Here is a 12,380-nt window from a genome sequence, read left to right as displayed (position 1 = left end):
TATCAAATTTCTTTGTCAAAGATTCGATCAAAGATGTGATCCAATATTCCGTCCAATATATTTGACAAAGATCTTTGACGTAGCGCTACAAGGGGTATTACACTGTCATCAAATTTTTCGTCAAAGTTCAAGATGGCTGACAACAACTTGTTATTAACCGCAGCAGTTCTACGTACTCCAATTGCATTGTGTGCACATGTGGAAAAGAAGTGGGGGGAAAAAATGGAACCATACATACGAGGTTGACAGTTTTAAAAGTCCTGGGATTACAACTTGATAATAAATTCAGTTGGGAGGAGCACACCACAGAACTGCAGAAACGCCTTAACAAATCTGTATTTGCAATTCGAGTGTTAGCAGACATAGGCAACATAAAAATGAAAAAGCTTGCATACTTTCATTCCATAATGTCATATGGGATAATATTTTGGGGTAAATCTTGAAGTCAAACAAAAGTTTTCAAGGTCCAAAAGCGTGTAATACGTATTGTTTGAGGAGTAAATTCACGGACCTCCTGCAGAAACCTCTTCAAAGAACTGGGTATACTAACTACTGCCTCTCAGTATATTTACTTCTTAATAAAATTTGTCGTAAATAATATATCTCTTTTTCATGATCTGCACAAGGACTTAAAAGCACGTACTTTAGTTCAAAAAGGGGTCCACTACTCAGGAACACTCATCTTCAATAATTTGCCAGGAAACATAAAAAATTTAGTTAGAAATAAAGATCAGTTTAAAAGGAGCCTGAAAGACTTACTACTGGCCAACTCCTACTCCATTGGCGAAATTTTTAATAGAAACAAATGATGTATTGTATTTATTCATACTATTAGTATTTTTATTTCAGCTTAAAAAAATCGACATGTTCCATATCCACGAGGATCTCCTCAGCACGGATCTATGGAACAAAAAACTAATCTAATCTGGGTGAAGCCGTGGTTTTTACGACGACACGATAAAAGCATTCAACAAAACTTGTTACGTGAGCTTACAGTGGAAGACGTCAAGTCGTACATCAATTACTTAAGAATGGATGAGCATACATTTCTGTATGTGCTCAATGAAGTGTATCCTCATATCACAAAGCACAATTTTCACTTAAGAACTGCTACATCTTCAGAAGACAGGCTCACTATAACACTCCGATTCCTTGCTACAGGAGAGGGTTATGTTAGGTCAGGTTAGGTCTCCAATCTTCTTAATCTGTTTTTGTATTCAGGGTGCCTCACGTTGTAAAGCGCCTCAAAAGCTTCAGACATCTCTATTAATTCTGTAGTTGTCGGCACACACCAATTGTATTTACCGGCAATGGTTATAAAAACACTACAGACGACAGAACGCTGCAGCGATGCTAGCGCTCCGCGTGGTAACATATCGCATTGCAGTGAACAGAAGACAAGCGATTTCTTTGATCAAATATACGGCCTCGGCCTAGATTTGATCAAATATTGGACGACATTTGTCAAAGATCCCTATTACACTATCAAAAATCTTTGACAAAGATATTGGACAAAGAAATTTGATAGTGTAATACCGGCCTTATTTCCGTAGCAGTACGAAAATATTTTGTTCACCCCAGTAACTGTCCTCTCTGGAAATATCACCGGATTCTACGACCTTTAACTGGAGTCGGGAACGCAGGTACCAACTTCCGGATTGCCTGTAGTTGTAGCCCCTAGCCCTTCAACTGCAGGAGAACAAGAACTGTGGGCGAATATGGTAACTGCCAGAGAAAAATACCGATCTCTGGCAGTTATTTCCATACTAGCTCGTATTCCTTATGGTAATTATTTGTACTATCTGCCCAAACTAAATTGCACACAGAGCGATGACTCAATGGAACGATCGTACATGTGTAATGCCTTTACGATCGCTCTTATCAGCTATTGCTCTGACATTAACTAAACAAATATAGGTGTATGATTACTAGTTTAGAAAATTTAAACTTGCTAATCACGGGAAATTTCATAAAAAATAAAATATTGCAAGAAATAAACAACGATACATGTAATAAACTGTCGACTAGCGACGCTGCCCTGTGAATACACACAAGAAAAGGAACAATGTTACTTTCAAAAAAGGTCTCAGATGCTATAACTGCAAGTACGGGCATGTAGCCACAATTGTCTTAGCAAGAGAAAAATTTATTTCGTCCATAAACGATTTGATAGAAAAGTATCAGACATGTTACATACACATAACATTTACAAAATATGATAGAATAAGGTGAGGAAATGGCAGGGAAACGGCTATACCAGAAAAATTAACCAAAGGGACAATGGTATGTTTTGCAGATGACACAAATTAATTAATCAGCAACAAGAGAGCCTTCAAAAACAGCTGCAAATGTAATACAAGATTTAACATAATGGTTCTGTACAAATACGATAATAATAAATTCTGAAAAAAAAAACTGTGTCACTCAAGTTTCACTCTTCACAGAAACTCCACCCGGCAACTCCAATTTTTAACACTGATGGAAAAACTGCCTTATCTCTGAATGTAACAAAATTTTTGGGTATACGTATCCAGGATAACCTGAAATCAGAGAGAGACATAAATAAAAAGCTAAATGACTTACACATGCTGTAAGAATCCTCTCACAAAATACAAGCCGTGCTTCAGTGGTCACAGTGTACGACAGCAGTATCTGTTCACTACTGATGTATGGAATTATCTTTTGGGAGAACTCCTATGTAGCAGAATTACATTTAGCCACAGAAAAAAGATGGTTAGAATAACAACACATGCTAAATACAGAAACTCATGTAGACCAATATTTTAGAGTTTCAGCATACTGCCCTTTCCTTGTTTGTAAATCTATGAAGTACTAACCTCCGTAAAAGTAAGCATATTAAAACAAGAAAATATCCTAAAGCATTATTGTGGTTTCCAATCTCATTATACTAGCAGAAGAATTACCTGCATGTCAGTTCAGTAAGTGCAGACATTTGTAGAGGAAGAGTGTATCATACTGGCATTATGTTATATAACGACATGCCATCCTTTCTGAAACAGATACAAAATTTACCTAAATTTAAAGTGAAACTAAAAGAGTACTTGTTTGGCCCTGCTTCTATTCTGTTTCTAAGTTTTTGGAGCACCAAGATGGATGAGTGGGGACAGTGACTAACTAAGGTCGAGGCCAGGAGGGTTACAGGGACGTAGGATTTATTGCAGGGAAAGTTCTCACCTGCATGGTCCAGAAAAGCTGGTGTTGGTGGGAAGGATCCATATGGCACAGGCTGGGAAGCAGTCATTGAAATGTTTGCCAGCGTGTTCAGCAACAGGGTGGATTACTCTCTAACTGAAAACTTTACAGAAAACCTCAGTTCACTCTTACTCAAGTTCCCCAATCATACTGTAACCATCAGTGGAGACTTTAATCATCCAACAATTAACTGGGAAAATTACAGTTTTGATAGTGGTGGGCATGACAAGACATCCTGTGAAACTGTACTAACTGCCTTCTCTGAAAACTACCAAGAACATGTAACGGGACATACTCCTCTAGCATTACTTTTCCTCAACAGTAGTTGACAATACCTGTGTTATTTTTTGAACATTGGACAGGGCAATATTTTCTCAGTTGCTGTCCTGAAAACATTCATGTAATTTTATACACAGTATTTCAAGCTAAAATTCATGAAAGTTAATTACTTTATAAAATGTTTTAGTCTAGATGTTGTAATTAACAAAACTAGTTATGAACGTACAGTTTTTTTTTTTTTTTTTTTTTTTAGAAATGTTTGATATTACAAACTATTGGCACACTTTAAAATTTCTGGTATTAATTGTGCAATACTGTGAACCCTTTGGAATATAGTTATTTTGACAGAGTGTGAGAGTCGTAAGCACACCTCTGATTTGATTGGACGTATTTTTGTATCTTGTGCGAACAATGTGCACTACCCTCCATAAGTCTGGAAACACCAATTGATTATGAGCAATGAAAGCAAGTACATTAGAAAACAAATTTTATTTCTCTTTTCTAAATGTTCATTAATCTCAACCAGTTCATAGTTAAATGTAACTATTAAATTTTAGATTCCTCAGGATAGGTACTCTTTACTTCAATCACCGTCTCGCACATTCTCGGCACTCGACGGGTCAATGTTGCCAGAGTTTCGCTTGGAATTAGTAACCATTCTCGCTGCAGGATGTCCCACAAGTGTGTCCCGCTCGTGATTACCAGTATTCGGATCGTCCAGTACAGCCCATCCGACAGTAACTCGATCGGGTTACTGGGGAGGCCATTCAGTCTTCTTCAAAATTTTCTGAACCTCTAGAGGTCTTACATAGTTCTCACACAAGAGCGACGTGTGTTTTGGGTCATTGTCTTGCTGCAAGACATACACTTTCCCAATCAGACGGAAACTGGATTTTTTGGCATGTCACTGAAGAATGGGTTACTAATCATTTCGGTTCATTTTTCCATCCACTTTCATCAAATATCTGACCTTATTCCCTCCGAAAGACACCCATACCGTCACAGAACCCCCTTCGTGATTCGCAGTTAGAATTATGCTCTGAGGAGTCGAGTGTTCGTGGGTTAAACGGCGTACAAATTGAGGGCGTTTACTTCCAAATATTTCAAACTTGCATTCACCAGTGAATAAGACTCGTTCCCGACCAACTACTGTCCGATGTTAAGTGGGTCGCAACGCAATTAAGCCTTTCCTTCTCGTTAACAGGCCGCAACCGTCATTTCCTTGCTGTTGCATAATCCAGGAACTCGTTTTCTGCCAGCCACCATCTCACACCCAGCTCACTCACTGGTGTGTCCCTAGTTGTGTTTAGTTAAGCAGTCAATTCACGGGCATTTTTGAGTTTTGCCAGTCACTACCAATTAGTTCTCCCGGCGTGCGGATGTTTCGTCAGATGCTCCTTAGCGAAGACGATCATCGCAGGAGCCCGTATCTCGACACTGGTGTACGGTATTGACAACTCTGCTGATGGAAATCTTCAATTTATCTGATATCTGTCGGACACTATTACCTTCTCGGTGCAAAGTGATTACCTTTACCCGTGAATAATAAGGAATCTGCCACTTTGGGACCATTTTCATTTCCTTTCGACGTGTGTACTAATTTTTTTCGCGGCGGGTCCTACCTTCGTACAGATGTAACTGCAGCTGTACGTAACTGTAAACGATGTACCTGTACATACTCTGGCCGTCCACTGGCACCCCGTCAAGTGTTTAGTGGTGCCACATGGTCAGGTAAAGTCACCTTATACAAAACTGAGCCATACCAATAAGCTTGAATATGTACAGTAATTATCTGCACAATACTGTGTCAATATTAATCGTTATTTGAGTATACTATTCAGTATTCTAACCAATAACTTACAAATATTACTCCCGTCTTGCACCGTTTTAATACGTAGCACGGTGTTTCCAAACTTATGAAGGTACAGTAATTTCGGCTTTGTTAATGGAAAAAAAATCAAGTGACTATCATATATTAAAATGTGAGAAAATGTATCTACATAAAAACAAATATCCTACAACAACAATCTTCAAATTTATTTAGACTGTAGGGAAGCAGCCAACTCACGCCTTATAAAATTCACATCAGTCTTTCCACTGTGTGCCAGCCTAGTCCGCTGTAACTAGCTCTCACGTCATAAATATTGCACAATACTTTAAAATGAAGTAAGTCACCTGAAATGTTTCTAGCATGTCAGGAGTAATACAAAATCAATATGTGTTGGATATCAGTTCAATAACTTTAACCCATTTTCGAAATTTGGATGTTTTCCTGTAAAAATCATTGGCGCAACAGAAAAGAGCTAGAAACTTAAAAATTTATATTTAGATTCCTTTTGCATAATAATTTAGAAGGAACAGTATTCTGGATCTCACAAATTAAAATTTTAGTTGAAATTCATGATTTTCTGGTTTTTGTCTTAGAAATTAAGGAAGCAAGATAGATTAAGTAGGCGAATAAATAAAGCTAGGATGTTTAAATTTAAGTAGAAGGGAGATCCGCTATAATCATAAAAATGTGAGAAGTTTCAACAGAATAACTATAAAACTATAGCTATAGCGTATCTCCAAAGAGCAAGTTCAGAGCTCGTCTACTGCGTGTAGTGTAATTAAATTAATTCTCTCGCCCAAAATATTTGACTTAGCCACGTCAGACTTTTATTATGATTACTTACTTGTGTGCTGATTGCACAATTAAATTGAGAGCTTCATCGGCCATCAGCAAAGGAAGCAATGATTTATTCGATAACTTACAGTGTTGCATTACTAGCCCAGCGGCTAGTCGAGAGAGCAGATTTGATCAGGCGTTCCCTTAGCCGTCCGCGCCGCGGCTTTATATGTAAGGACGCTGCGCGAGAAAGAAAGGAAGGCCCCAGTTCTGTCCAGAGGCTGATTGGCGCACCACCTGTGCCGGGAGTCGCGTCACGTCGGTATCGTTGCTGTAAACAGCCTCGGATGCAGTAATAAGTTACTCGGGATACGCGTAACCGTGAAATCGTTTTCGAGTGAAGTGTTAATTCTGGGATGACTTTAATGATCTATCTTCAGTTTGCGTATGTCGTATTTTCACGTGCCACTGCAGGACAGACATTCTACCATTATTTAGCGTGGCATTTGATGAAGATTATCATCAAATTATGACGAGCATTCACTTAAACATTTAATTTGAACAGTTATAGTGGCATCAGCGCATTAGACTCTGAACTACTCTTGTAGTGGGATTGTGTGGATTCTTTTTGGTCTGTGACTTTCAGAATATAGTGAACATTTTAGAGAGAATGGTTTTTGATTATGAATCCCAGACAATCTCCTAATTCCTCAGAGCTATAAGCTGTAGCTATAAATGTATTTCTCAGATGAAGTGGGCACTAGGAATTCTAATTACAAGCTTCACGTTTTGCTAATCACTTTCTGGTTGCCAATAATGTAGTTAGAGAGCCAGTGTTGAGAACGGCAAACAGCATAAATACAAAACATTTATTCTATTATTCCACCCGCCACCCCACAAGAGCAATAAAATGTGACATTTTCCTCTTCAAGAATCAGACCCCTAGACAAGAAGAACTGGAGCCAACTCTACATCACAAGCCAAGTAAACTAGAAAGTTCATTGTAATCTTCGCTCCTCTCAAATCTTCATAAAAGACTAATGTGGACAACAGATCGAATTAGGAAGAAGGAGGTAGATTACACACAGATATATAGAAACACCACTCACGATGGAAATAGATTTGATCTAATGGCAACAAATAGATCCGATTTCTTCGAGGATGTCGACATCGAAACTGGTATCATTGTACACGATATCATTCTGGCAACAATGATTAGCAAAATATAAAGGACAACAAAAACCAGCAGAAAGATACGTACGTTCAGTAAACCAGATAAAAAATCAGTAGTGTCATATTTCAAAGAGGAATTGAAACTTTCAGCACAGGACAGGAGCACGTGGATGAACTCTCGCTCAAGTTTAAAACAATACTTCGGCGTGCACTGGATAAATATGTACCCAGTAGAACAGTTTGTAATGGGAGGGAATCTCCGTGATATACAGTCACTGTAAAGAAACTTCTAAAGAAGCAGACACTACTGCATAATAGGTGTAAGACGAAGCATAGGGCTATAAGTAGAGAGATGTCGAGTAAAACGTGTTTGGTTGCCAAGAGAGCAACTGAAGAAAATTCTGGTCGTACGTAATGGCTGTCAGTGTCCAGTCTCTAGCAAATGAGACAGGTGCTGAAACTGAGGGTAGCAAAGCAAAAGCTGCTACGCTCAATTCTGTTCTCGAATGTTCCTTTACAAAGGAAAACCCGGGAGAATTGCCCCAATTCAGTCCTCGTTCCACTGAAAAGATGAATTAAATAAGCGTTAGAGTCAGTGGTGTTGAGAAACAGCTGAAATTGTTAAAATGGAACAAAGCCCCAGGGCCCGTGGAGTCCCTGTCAGATTCTATACTGAATCTGTGGCCGAGTTAGCCTCTCTTCTAACTACAATTTAGTTTAGATGCCTCAAACAAAAAACCGTACCCAGTTTTTGGAAAAAGGCACAACTCACATCAATCTACAAGAAGGGTAATAGAAGTCATCCACAAGATTACTGTCCACTTTCCTTAACATTGATTTGTTGTGGAATCTCACAACACATTCTGAGCTCAAAAACAATGAGATATTTTGAACAGAATGACCTCCTCAGTGCCAACCAGCACGGATCGTGTGAAACCCGACTTGCACTTTTCTCACTGAAAGCCTTCGATCAAAGCAGTCGGGTAGATGCAGTATTTACTAATTTCTAAAAAGCATTTCACTCGGCACCACACCTACGCTCATTGTAAGTAGTAGGATCTGTGGAGTATCGAGTGAAATTTGTGACTGGATTAGGACTTTTTTGGTAGGAAGAACACAGTAGATTATCTCGGATTGAGACTAATCGTCAAATGTACAAGTAACTAAAGGTGTGCCCCAGGGAAGTGTGTCGGGACTCTTGCTGTTCACATTGTATATCAATGACATTGCAGTCAATATCAATAGCGACATCAGACTTTTTGCACGTGATGCAGTTATCTATAATGAAGTACAATGGGAAATGAGCTGCACAAATGTCAGTCAGATCTCGATAAGATTTCACGGTGGTGCAGAGACTGGCAACTCGCTTTAAATGTTCGAAATGAAAATTCTGCAGGCCGCGCAGGATTAGCCGAGCGGTCTGAGGCACTGCAGTCGTGGACCGTGCGGCTGGTCCCGGCGGAGGTTCGAGTCCTCCCTCGGGCAGGGGTGTGTGTGCTTGTCCTTATGATAATTTAGTTTAAGTAGTGTGTAAGATTAGGGGCTGATGGCCTCAGCAGTTAAGTCCCTTACGATTTCACACACATCTGAACTTTTTCTTTTAATAGGGGATATTGAATGTATACAGAGAAGGGCAACTCAAATGGTCACAATCCACTGTAGAGTGAAAATCTCATTCTGGTCACAGGTTTATTTTCTCTGTGGGAGAGTGTCACAGAGATACTGAATGAACTGAACTGAAAGACTTGAAGATAGACAAACTGTCCTGAGAAAGTCTATTAACAAAGTTTCAAGAACTGGCTTTAAATGTTTATTTTAGGAGTACACACTAAATGGCCAAAGAAACTGGTATACCTGCCTAATATCATATAGGGCCCCATTAGCACACAGGAGTGCCACAACATGACATTGCATGGACTCAACTGATGTCCAAAGTAGTGCTGGAGGGAATTGACACCACGCATCCTGCAGGGCTGTCCAAAAATCAGTAAGAGTACGAGGGGGTTGATATCTCTTCTGAACGGCACATGCAAGGCACCTCAGATACGCTCCATCACATTCATGTTTGGGGAGTTTTGTGGCCAGTGGAAGTGTTTAAACTCAGAAAATTGTTTCTCGAGCCACTCTGTAGCAATTCTGGACATGCGGGGTGTCGCATTGCCCGAGTCCATCAGAATGCACAGTGGACACGAATGGATGCAGATGATCAGACAGGATGCTTATGTACGTGTCACCTGTCAGAGTCGTATCTAGACGTATCAGGGGTCCCACATCACTCCAACCGCACACGCCCCACACCATTACAGAGTCTCCACCAGCCCGAACACTCGCCTGCTCACACGCAGGGTCCAGAGACTCGTGAGGAGGTCTCCGTGCCCGTACATGTCCGTCCACTCGATACAATCTGAAATGAGACTTGTACGTCCAGGCAATACGTTTCCAGTTATCGACAGTCCAATGTCGGTGTTAGTACGCCTAGGCGAGGCGTAAAGCTTTGTGTCGTGCAATCGTCCAGGGTACAAGAGCGGGCCTTCGGCTCCAAAAGTCAATATCGATAATGTTTTGTCGAATGATTCGTACAATGAAACTTGTTGATGACCCAGCATTGAAATCTGCAGCAATTTTCAGAAGGGTTGCACTTCTCTCACGCTGAACGATTCTCTTCAGTCGTCATTGGTCTCATTCTTGCAATATCTTTTTCCAGTGGCAGCAGTGTCGGAGATTTGACTTTTTATCAGATTCCTGATATTCACGGTACACTTGTGAAACAGTCGTGGGGGAAAATCCCAACTTCATCGCAAGCTCGGAAATGCTGTGTCCCGTCGCTCGTGTGCCGACTATTACACCACATTAAAACTCACTCAGATCTTGACAACCTTCCATTGTAGCAGCAGTAACTGACCTAACAACTGCTGTCTTATGTAGGCTTTGCCGACTGCAGCGCTGTATTCTGCCTGTTTACATATCTCTGTATTTGAATACGAATACGTATACCACTTTCTTTGGCACTTCAGTGGACTACAATCCCATACCTATCACTCACATAAGGATCCTGAGGATTACATTAGAATAATTACTGCACACACAGAGACATTCGATAATCATTCTTCCCACGTTCCATACGCGAGTGGAATGTGAATAAATCCTAATAACTGGTACAGTGGGACATTCCCTCTGCCATGCACCTCAGGTGGTTTGCAGAGTATAGATGTGGATGTACAGGTAGTCCAGTGGCACAATTTCTCAGTTAAATTTAGCATTTTTGAAGCATTGTTTTTAGAAATACCACCAAAGGATCGACTGTTATTCTAAAAGTCTTCAAAATAAAATTACCGAGTGTGGCACAGAACACAGTTCACATTTACATCGTGCATCACTAAACACAGTGTCTTGAAGTAATGCATAAAAAAAGGTTCCACTGAGATATTTCTTTTGAATCATCTCCTACAATAATCATTTGTTAAAAATGGTCCAACTTTCCTATTATAAAAAAACACAATTCAGTCAAAATATTCACAAACATGAATTAAAGAATTCACTAGTGAGTTCTTAGACACTGACATTAGGAAAGAATGGTGACAGTTCAGAAAGATATTTTTTTTTTTTTTTGCTTCATGCTTAAACAAAACTGAAAATATCATGATAAACTTTTCATTTTTCCCATCAAATTATATAATTAAAAACATCAATTGGAAAATATGCAAATACAAAAAAAATAAATAAATAAATAAATAAACTGCATGAATGCAGAGTGGCAGGTAGAAGAAGAGAATGCACGGCCCTTTCTCGACTTCCCGTCTGCCACAAATGAAACGGATGCCTCGGCCACAGTGTCTCTAGAAAACGTACCCACAAGCCACCATCACCTGGCACAGAATCACACTGTGTTACAAACTTCGGTGCACAGTGCCAGAACGTATCTGACGCTTATAACCTGCCGCACGAACCGAGCCACCTACACACCGTCTTCAGGAACGACAGAGACAACATTCGTCAAGTAAGTGAAGTGACTTGAAGCTGCTGAAAAGACACACGAGGACTGCGGCAGCAATCACCCGACAGTCGCCACTCGAACGGACGAGGAGTACGTAGCCGGGAGCCCGAGAAAATGTAATCGGTACAGGTCACAGTTTCCCTAGGATAAAGCTTTCTGTCGAGGAAAACGGTTGTGGGGTCGGTAACGAGAATGACTGGTGTCGGGGAAACTGGAATGGGGCGCACCGAAGAATTAAAGGTAACCGCCCGGGACTAAAAGTAGCATTATGCAAATTTTGCCAGTTATTATCCGAGAAATGTGTTCTGCCCAGTGCAGTCGGCACTTACAGTACGTGCATTTGCAGTGTTTGCGAAAATGTGAACCTCGTCTCCGAAGGTTTCCCTCAGGGATACACAAACGACGTATTTTTTAGACGTACACGTTTGCAGCAACGTGTGCTCCGCGGAGTGCAGCAGACCTGCAATGTGCCGTTCTACGTAATTATCAAAGTAAAAATATAATTCACATTATTCCTGCATTTTCGTATTCAGAATTACTTATTTTGCCGTGCAGTTCCGACATTTCCAGATCGAAAGAGTCGGCACGTGACACAACAGTCAACTCGACGAACACAGACACCGTCCGACTCGTACCGTTTATAATCTCGCACAACCAAAATGTCGTCCGTCGACGTGTGGCAACTGCCCGGGCTCGTGTTCTTTCGTGTCGTACCTAGGAGTGTCGCTCGACGAAATCGGAGTTGACGACTTAACTTCCGAACCGTGGACAACTCTCCAGACACGTCTGTCTCCTGTGGGAGGCTTCTCGAAAAACATCGACAAGAAACGTAAAAAAGTTCCTACCGCGCTCCTCCGTAGCCACCCGACAGTCCGAATTTCTGCGACATCTGGAAGAGACACTCGGTGACGGTGAATACGTCGTTATGTGTGATTCTGCGGAGAATTGTGCATCTGTCCTGCAGGGTGAGGTCCAGGGTTTCAATGGAATGATACGTGGGCTACAATTCTTCCATTTGTTGTCGGCTTCAGCTATCCAGAAACCCACACAATTGGTCACATTTCATTTGTAATCGTATCCGAATGACAAACACGACAGTCTGAGGGTTTGTCT

At 40.6% G+C, this 12,380-nt stretch overlaps 1 protein-coding gene across 1 annotated transcript in view; it reads right to left on the bottom strand.

Annotated features, from left to right (window-relative positions):
• Positions 1–2,289: 2,289 nt before the first annotated feature.
• Positions 2,290–12,380, bottom strand: part of LOC126212998 (uncharacterized) — a 61,141-nt gene continuing 51,050 nt past the window's right edge. Inside the window, exon 4 of the mRNA XM_049940545.1 lies at positions 2,290–2,540. The gene's annotated coding sequence lies outside the window, so the exon portion shown is untranslated. The remainder of the gene's footprint in view (positions 2,541–12,380) is intronic.

The sequence above is a fragment of the Schistocerca nitens genome, chromosome 11, assembly GCF_023898315.1.
Source record: "Schistocerca nitens isolate TAMUIC-IGC-003100 chromosome 11, iqSchNite1.1, whole genome shotgun sequence".
Classification (NCBI taxonomy): domain Eukaryota; kingdom Metazoa; phylum Arthropoda; class Insecta; order Orthoptera; family Acrididae; genus Schistocerca; species Schistocerca nitens.
This window is presented reverse-complemented; position numbering and strand designations above follow the sequence as displayed.